This window comes from Aptenodytes forsteri, unplaced genomic scaffold (genome assembly GCF_000699145.1).
Source record: "Aptenodytes forsteri isolate BGI_AS27 unplaced genomic scaffold, ASM69914v1 Scaffold54, whole genome shotgun sequence".
Taxonomy (NCBI): Eukaryota; Metazoa; Chordata; class Aves; order Sphenisciformes; family Spheniscidae; genus Aptenodytes; species Aptenodytes forsteri.
The window spans coordinates 16423925-16433332 of record NW_008796044.1 but is presented as its reverse complement, the minus strand read 5'-3'; the positions used below and the strand labels follow the sequence as shown (position 1 = coordinate 16433332).

The window sequence follows — 9408 nt, the reverse complement described above, 5'->3', positions numbered from 1 at the left end:
AAAAGCACATGTGAGGACTCTGGGTTTTGGGCAGCATCCTGAAGAAGCGCCACAGCTCCTGGCTCACCCTGCCCTGAGTGCGTGTGGTGCCCCGTCCATCGGGCCCCACGGACCCTCTGGCTGCAGTGTTTATTTTCTGACCCCATTACCTATTCCAGTTTGGATTTCAGCTGCTTAGACTTGATTATTTTAAACCCCCTCTATCTGATTATCAGTGGCACAGCCAGGCCAGATATGAAGCTTCCTGGGGGATCTCCGGCAGCATTGCAGAAGGATAATTTGCCTCATTTATGCTCCTGGAGGGGGTTGGTCAGCAGAGAGCGGGGGAAGAGTTATGGGGATGGTACAAGACCGGGGGAAGGCAGCTCCCCTTGCACCCCCTGTACTGCAGCCTCACAAATCTGAGAAACTTTGTGTGATTGATTACCTTGCTGCCCTACTGCAGCCTCACAAATCTGAGAAACTTTGCTGCATGATTGATTACCTTGCTGCCCCAGGCGTGCAGGGAGATGCGTGCTGGCAGGTGCCCACCACCCCAAGGAGGTATTGGTGATGGGCGCCATGGCACACGCTAACCCGCATTGGCACAGGAGGATGCTTCTGGAAGCAGAGCGTGGCTGCCCTGGCTGGTGCCGAGCAGCGCAGCGACACGCCAGCGTGGCAGGGTGCAGCAGATTGGTACCAAAGCTGGGCAGCCCTGTGCAACCTTCCCAGAGCTACCTTGCTCTTGCTTTTCAGTTTTTCTATTGTTATCCTAAAGCTCTCCTCCTCCTCCCCCCAGCAGGATGGAGAAACCTCCAGCTGGCCTAGGAGGCTTATCAGCTCTGTCTGGCTGCGTGTTAACAGTCTATTTGCATAAGTACCTGTCCCTGTCATATGCCGTTTGCCTTTGTGACTCGCTGTATTTGTTTATTTTTCCTCCAGCAGCCAGGCTTGCAACGTGCTGCTCCCCGAGGTATGCCAGGGCAGATGCCACCACCCCCTGGGGCACCATGCGATGCCGTTCACACCCTCCCTGGCTCACCCGCTCCTTCTGCCCTGCGCGACCAGCTTGGGAATGAAATGTGTAACTCACTGGGTCCTGTTTTCTCCTGGCTGTCAAGATAAAATTAAACTGAACCCCCTCCCTCCCCCCTTTCACACCTCGGCAGCTGTCCCTGTGCCATGGCTGGGGAGAGCGAGGCTTCCCCTGGGACCGCAGTCCCAGCTCGCATTGCAGGGAAGGGTGATGCATCTGGGTCGATGGCTGCGTGGTGGGTAATGCGCTGTCTCCTCCCTGCTGTTAGGTGGGCATGAGTTGAGATCCCTAAAGCCCTTTCTGAACGCAGGTCTCGGCTCCAAAGGCAGAGGCGGCGTAGCCTGCCAGATGGACTCTTTGGGATTTGCTGTGCTAAAGCAAGCATCGCTACAGCTCTGCTCCAAGTGTTGGTCATGACCGTGGAGTCACCTCCTCAGGTAGGAGCCAAGCGGTCTTGTTTCTGCTCATTAGCTCTGAGAGGTTTTTCCATCCATAATAAGAAAGTCATTAATGTTAAACTTCCGCTGCCAGGTATGATTGATTTGAAGACTATAACCACTATAAAAGGGGTATGCGTTGCATATACAATGTGTTAAAGTCCTGGCATGCAGGAGTTGTTGCTTCGATGGTTGTCTATCATCCGTGGAGCTCACCAGAAAACGGCTCGGATGAATGTGGGGCTGCTCAGCAACCCGGCAGTACTCATCAAGAGTGGCCTATTGTAAAAGGGTTAATGTCAGTTCAAATAAATAGCTGCTATGTCCTCTGCGGAGGGGCTGTAATCCTATCCTACAAGATGATGGAGCCTCTCTCGTTGCTGTGTTATTTTACAAATATGGTGTACAACCTCGAGGTCCTCCGTGCTCGCGGGAGAGCGATGCTCAGTGTGGGATCCCCTCTGCAAGGAGCTACCAGTACTGAAAGTATTTTCTTCTGAATGTGGCCCAGAAGGTTGTCCTGCTGGTGTGTTGTACTTTCCCTCCATGGCTGATGAGCCAGTGAATCAGCTGTCCCGTCCATTCATCCATCCAGCCACTTCTTGTACGTAAGTTATTTTAGACACATTTCTGGCATTCATCATATCATTCATCATATAAGGTGCTTCTGACAACATACCAGTTGAGCCGTGCCAGATGTGCGTTGCTCCTCTGACCGGGAGAGCGGATGGAGGAAGTTGGGTGAGAAAAACGAGGGATTTGGCTCGGCTCAGCACATCCAGTCTCAGTTTTGACTGTGCTGCCCAGGGTGGGATGTTATGGGGCAGACTGAAGCATGCTCTGCAATGGAGAGAGATGAGCGAGCGTGGAAGGGCAGATAACCGGCGATTTGGTATGAATATGATTGCTGAAGAGGATCAGTGGACTGGATTGTCCAAAGAAAAATGCAGTGGGTAGCAGAGGGAGAAAACAGAGGGAGGAAGAAGCAGACAATACGCCACACGAGCTATCCAAGAAGTGGCTAAAAGAGGAGCAGAACCAGGCAAGGAGGAATTCATGAAGCCAGGAGAGGGCTGCAGGAATCTCATTCCTTCCTTTAGAAGAACAGTGCCCGAGCTTTCAGCTAGGGCCGCTCTTGGAGGCATTTGAGGGTGGTGAACCCACTCTGGCTTCCACAGTTGACCAGAAAAGTGTCTGATTTGTGACCAAAATTCAAATGCCCTTATTTTCCCACCCTGGCATGGATGACTGCATGCCCATGGACTGTGGGGTGGCCATTCTGGCTTTATAGACACAACGAAATAAACATTATGGCTGCAGCTTTCTTGAATTTACAGGCAGACTTTGCTCCTAACTACATAGCCTAAAAATGATTTGAAAATTACTCCCATAAAATGTGGATTATCTGGCTATGTCAAACCAGAATAACTGAAATGAAATTAGCAGGATTATTCCACAGGCGTTTGGTGCAGCGGGTCCTCCTCCACTCCTCCCCTGCATGCCGTGCTGAGCATCGCACCTCCAGCAATCGCACTTCAGCGGCAACGGAGAAGCAGCTCACGTGGCGGGTCCCGGTTGTGTGGGAGCGGTGTTTTCCAGTCTTGGCAATGCCAGCAAACGGACCTGCGGTGCAAAAAGCACATGGGATGGGACCCGGCTGCCTACGTGGCAAGCAGCTTGCTCAGCAAAGCGCTCTGTGGATCTGCGTGAATGGCAGCATGAGCCTCATTTTAGTCCCGTTCTAACAGGAGATGAAAAGACTAAATCAACGTCCTCAAATTTCAGAGGAGCAGAAGGTGGAGATCTTGGATCCAAAATCTTATTTGCTGTCCCTCTCTCACAGCCCTTTGTACCTTATGCTAATAAATAGTGCTGCACATGCACAACTTGATCCAGATTCTGAAGAAATCAATAGGAACTGCCAGGTGCTCCGTCCTCTGAAAATCAGATCATGCACTTATGTGACTAAATGTGGCTTTAAGAGCCAGCTTTCAGGAACCCTTTTTTAAAAGCTGGTATTCGAGCATATTGTATTGGGTCCTGGCTATAATCGGACCTGATGAATTTTCTTGAAATAAATATTGTGTGAAGTACCTCAAGAAATCCCTCACTTCCCATCTTTATCTCTTTTCCTCAAACGCATTAGCAGCTGATTTGTCCTGCTGGCTACTCTTAGGTCTTTCTGAACCGTTGTCACCAGTCCCACGTGCCTCCCTCGCTCCTCGTTGCATCCAGGCCGAGTTTGCTGCTTGGGAATATTGCTCAGGCGATGGCGTGTCCGTGTCAGCCCCCCTATGGTTAAAACCAACCCTGTAAGCAAACCCTCATTTTATTTATGACTTTCGGATGAGATAATGGTTTTCCACTTTGAAAAGAAAGCTCTCTACTTCAACATTTATTTTCTATAAATGCCTTGGCATTTATATTGCAACAGGAGACTATTCAGTGACATTATCTGATAAATATCATGTTATACAGCTGCAATTTACAATGCATGTATTTTTAACAGTGCTTCTAAGCTAAATTAAATGCTTCTAAAATACGGTACTTACGGAAAACAAATGTCTGTTCTAGCAATTTTGTTTTTCAGGGTACACTATTTTTTTAAAATCAGATACCATCTTTATCCTGTCAGGCAGTAAATTATGCACTTGCACTTTCATAAACTCTCCCCTTGGGAACTTAGTCAATGAAATGGAAATGTCTTTTTCACACCCTCCAACTCCAAAGAAATACAGGGAAATAGCCAATTCGGTTATAAACTGAATGTCTAGAGGGAATCCATATAAAATGTGGATTAATGCAGTCTTGATGCATGTATTGTTTAGCATATGTACCGTTCACTCAAATGGCGCATTGAATTGTGACTTGGATCCTTAATGTCTCTTTTTTTTTTAATTGGGAGGGTAATTGCATGTTCTGTGGTGGGATCTGCAGGTAGGAAGACACCCGCTGGCACCTGGCTGTTAACCTCCCTCCCGAGCCAGGGCAGCTGGAGGAGGAGGAGGAGGAAAGCTCTGCTTGGCCACCTCAGGGGAGTAAAACATGACTGCTTTTACACCTAGGCGGATCCTTCCCCGGGTTGCGGGGTGGGAATGGGCAGGACAAGGGCTTGCAATGACATGTCCTGCCTTTGGGATGGCCCTTCACGAGGGAGAGAAGAGGTACTTAGGCAGTTGGACTAGATGATCCTTGTAGGTCCCTTCCAACTGAACTATTCTAAATCGTCTAAATCTACTACTATTTTCACCGTCCATCACCCAGAACTACAGACTTTGCCCATAGCAGTCAAAGACCTTCACGCTGAAACTCTGCGTGGTCTGAGGAGCCGTGTTATCCCGTCACCGCATCGAACGTGGAAAAGTTTGAAATGCCAACAAAATGGGAGCACAGGAATGAGAGTGGGGAAGTGTGTTGCAGGGGAGTCTGCTGTGATGCCCAAGGATCCGTCCAAAGCGTGAGGAGCTACAGCAGGTCTCCTGTCACAGGAGCAGCACTGAACCTGTTCATCTGACCACTGATGGTCCTTATTTCCCCAAATCTACCCTTGAGGGCCCTTTGAAAGCCCCAGTTCTTGCAGTCTGGGGACTGGATGAAATGTGTCGTGTTAGATGTGCTTTGTAATAGAAATGAACTTACAGAAAACAGAGAAACTAACAACAACAACAAAAGGAATCTTGAAATTTGGCAGAAAAAATTTGGTGCAGAAAGCCCACAAGAACGTGAGCATCTTTGCACAAAACCACTTACGGATGCATTCCTTAAAGTTAATCCCTTCAGACAGAGGCAGGCTGCCATTTCTTTGAAAGATATTAAAGCAGCTGTTGCTAGAACATAGAGAATTTTTGAGCTATCCGTCAAGGGATGGACATTTGTAATGCTATGTCTATTTTTTTTGTTTACAGTTTATTTTGATACCAAATTTCTAGCTGCTGAAGGTAATTGAGACTGCAAACAAAATCTCACTATCCACTGATCTGCCAAATCAAATTTTCTTCTCCTGTAAGTATAGTATTTTTTCCTTAGCTTCAGAGAGGAAAAGAATTATGCAGAATGAATGAGAAAGAAAAGGGATTAGTTTATATGATGACGATAGCAGCCATCTCTCCCTTGATCTTTCTGTAGTAGTTTGTTCTCGAAGATGGGAGTGATTATTGTAATTTAGAACAGAGCTTGTTCTTTTTCCTTCTACTGCATCTGCTTACTACTTTCCAAATTAACACATATTTTAATAAAACCTAAATATCCTGGTTATAGCTGGGATATTGGACAACCCTATCTGGGATACGGGTGCAGCAAGATTTTCATCATCTTTGTGTTCTCCTCCTGGAATGGCTGTGTACGGCTCTGGTCCTTGGTAGAAATTAAAGTAGCCATGAGGCTATTTTGATGACTTCTGGTTACCAAAGGCCTCAGAAGAGGGTCTCTAAGGCAGTAAATGAGCAGCCACGTGTCTCCTGCGCTGTTTTCAAGTTGTGTGGTGCTTGTGAGGATCTCCACGGGCTCTCTGTCATGAGAGCATCTCCTGGCCCTGTGGTGGTCCTCCAGCACCCGGCTTCAGGGCCGGGCGGGTATCACTGCTGGAACAGGCTGAGGGACTGAGCTTTCCTCGTGGTTTCTCACTAGCTAACGTTACTAAATGGATTGTTTCTGAGGGTCTTCAAAATGACATTGAATTTTCATTATATTTGGGGAACACTCGCACTCCCTTGGACCTGTTCTATCCGCGTGTCTGGTGCTAACGTACTACAGTAATCAAATTTGCCAACAAGGCCACTGGGTTTTCTTCTTCCTCTCCCGTGAGATCTGTCTGCACCGAGATTTTTCCACTGGTCTCAAGTCCTGTCGAGAAGTTTTGTTCAACCGAAGTGTTGGGAGACAAACTATTTTGCGTGCTGCTTCTCCTGAAGGTGTTTTAACAGTTTTGTAATTGTAGCTCTACGCTGAGCCAATTCACCGCTAAAATCAACGTGTTCACACCTAGTCATGACAGCACCACGCTCCCCTAAAGCGTGGTAGCGGCCCTGAGGCACGGGCAGCGGTAGCAGCAGCTCTGTGGCACTTTGGGGGACTCGCGTTTAGTGACGGGATCTAACTCTGCAGAACTTGCATAAAGCTCAGAAAGACTCCGTCCTTCGCTTAAAAACATCTGTTAATTCTACTTATGTGCTCGTCGTCGAAATGTTGCCTATATTTTTCTTGTAGGTATGCAAAAATAAGCACCGGTGCATGAAGAGGAAAGGAAAATGTTGCTGGCTTCTTCCCTGGAGATTGTATTTCTTACTTGTTGCATAACTGCTTATTTTAGCATCAGTCAGCCGAGCCTTTGTTGTGTAGACGATTCTGTCCTTTTAGAGGATTTGTGCAGTATTTCTTCCAAAATGTTTTTTTGTTTTTATTATTAGATTTATTTCTTCTCTTAGCAAATGCCAGCTGACAACACCCTGTCAGAGCTCTTCGTAAGTGTTACATAAATGTCATACTATGTAAACTGAGTATCATATATATCATATACATGACCTTTCTGTAGAACCATCCATCAGGTGTTATCTCTGTGTATTTTATATGTATGTGTTGCATAGGCATTTGTATGCAAGTTTTGTTTAAGTGTGCATATATGGTAGCCAAAAATCTGTTAAGCATGCGATCGCTACTGCCCAGGAAAGTACTCAAAATGCAGAAATGTCCAAATTCTTGTTGCCAGTGCAACTTAATCTACGCCCTTTTGTTGAAGCAGACCAAGATTTTAATTGCATGTTCAGACGCTATTTTTCTTCTGCATCGCTACGGCGTGCAGTGCATGAGATGGTCAGCGAGGGGCTCGGCAACGCTGGCTTGTTCCTATTGTTCAGCACATATCCTAGGCCTTAGCTCAGCACATTATTCACATATCTGACCACTTTTGGATTTTGCAGCAATAGAAAATACGGCTGCAATATTCCTGTGTGCAGTTTTCAAAGCAGAACTATCTTCTGGATAGTAAAAATGCACTCGGGTTGAGTCTAGGGATGCTTCGGACCCGCTGTGCGCAACCCATCTGCACCGAGGAACTGATCTGCGTACCTGGATTTTGACATGCTGTGACCTCCTTTAGAGGTGCTGTCCAGAAATCCTGGAGGAATGGCCAGAAGGGTCGTAAGGCTGTAGCGTGCTGTACAGGACCGGAGCAGGGATGTCGGCGGGTTCCTCTGACGACAGAATTAATTTCCTCATGGCTTTTTCTACGGTACTTTCCACTACGCTGCATCAGTGCTTCAGCACCTTCATTAATCCTCCTCAAACACCCGTTGTGAAGATGGGCCAGGGTGACACATGGATGGATTAAGGTCAGTTTTGACTAATTCAGGGTACTCCATCCGAGAAGCGTAATGTCTGCTTTTTCAGAGCATTTAACGTGATACAGCACTTCATACATGCAAGCACAGCACCCGCTGCTTCCAGCTGTACTAAGATGGATGTCAGCAATTCGGGCTAAAGGTTTCAAGCCACACACCTGCAATGTGGGCAATACAACTGTCAGCACCCAAAAGTTTGGTTTAATGACTTTGTTAGCGTTGCAAAGCCTGCGGCAAGGGCAAGGAGAGAATCCTGGTCTTTTGGGAGAGTTCTGTCTTGTCCTCGCTGTCGGACTGTGTCTACGTCTTGCAGCCCTTGCTTTGTTCTGTGGGCAGTTTTTGGTTCTGCAGGTAAGATGAGGATCTGGCCAAAATTTGTTTCGGTTTTGACTTACGGAGCGGGTCTGTGGCATGCAGGTGTCCTATGGAAAACAGATTGTGACAATGTAATTAAAAACTGCATTAGAATATGTGTGTGCAAGAAAGTCTCCATAAATTGGTACAGAATGCTTCACTTTGGACACTTCTGATGTTCTGACCAGGTAACACAGTGACCTTCAAAATATCCCCTAACGCAGCCTGTGCACGTGGATGGGGTGGGATCCATAGGGGAAGTCCTGGCAGCAAATGTTGCTGGGTGCTGGAGCAGTGGGCCCAGCGTCCTCTGGGGTACCTGGGGCTGGTGGGGACTGACAAAGGGGCTGTGCTCATGAGTCCCACCACTCTTGTACTACCAGGAAAGGCTTTTTTAACTAGAGGCTGAAGTTTTCCATTCTCTGGGGGGCTGCTCAGCGGGCTTTGAGCAGAGGTGCCTCAAGAGCAGCATCTTGAGGGACTTCAGCAGCCAGAATCAGGCATGTTTTTGCTGTGTGTTGTGAGCTGCTGCTCTTCAAAGCCCACTAACATGACTAATTTAGATAAACCCACCCAAAAGCCAATAAAAGGCTGCCTCGTGCCAAATTTCAAGACTCTATTTTCAGAGTTACAGTCCTAAAAACAAAAAACCTCAACAAGCCCGAGAATGGTCAAAGCAATGCTCCTCTTCTCCTCCTCTGCGTTCATCCTTGGAAGAGCCCAAGGACTTGGCGTGTTTGGAAAATGTCCAGCACGGGCTGCCAAGGCAGGAAGGTGCAGCCGAATTCATTCAAGTCTGGCAAATTATGAGGAGCCAGAACAGGGCTGTACAGGGGGGAGCATCTGACTACCTTAGTTGTGGTGACTCTAGCTGCGGTCCCAAGGGTTTTTAACAACCAGTAACTGGCGGTTTTGGAGCTGACCAGCTTAACCAATTTAAGAGACGATGGCAGATTGTGATTGAAAGACTGTCTTTAACCTGAATTTTAATCTTCTGCAGCAGCGGTTTAAAACAGTGCAAGACAACTTCTGCAGTTTGTTTTACTGTAGGCCCTCCAGGAGTTTGGAAAGATGTACGTTGTCTAGACCGCTCCATCCAATGCTTATTATTTTAATTTAAGAAAGCGTTTTTATCTCGACGGCCGTGCTGTTGCTGTTTTTAATCCTGGGGAAACAGCTGGCAATAGGCAGCCCCGAGCCGCGCAGAGCCCAAGGCATCTTGGGGAGCAGCACACGGTGGGGTCACCCCGGGGGCGGCCAGGAG

The 9408-nt window shown here is 47.5% G+C and overlaps 1 long non-coding RNA gene across 1 annotated transcript in view; it reads right to left on the bottom strand.

Annotated features, from left to right (window-relative positions):
* Nucleotides 1–1417: 1417 nt before the first annotated feature.
* Nucleotides 1418–9408, bottom strand: part of LOC103904434 — a 10406-nt gene continuing 2415 nt past the window's right edge. The window contains exon 2 of the long non-coding RNA XR_657903.2: nt 1418–8212. This is a non-coding gene — a long non-coding RNA (uncharacterized LOC103904434). The remainder of the gene's footprint in view (nt 8213–9408) is intronic.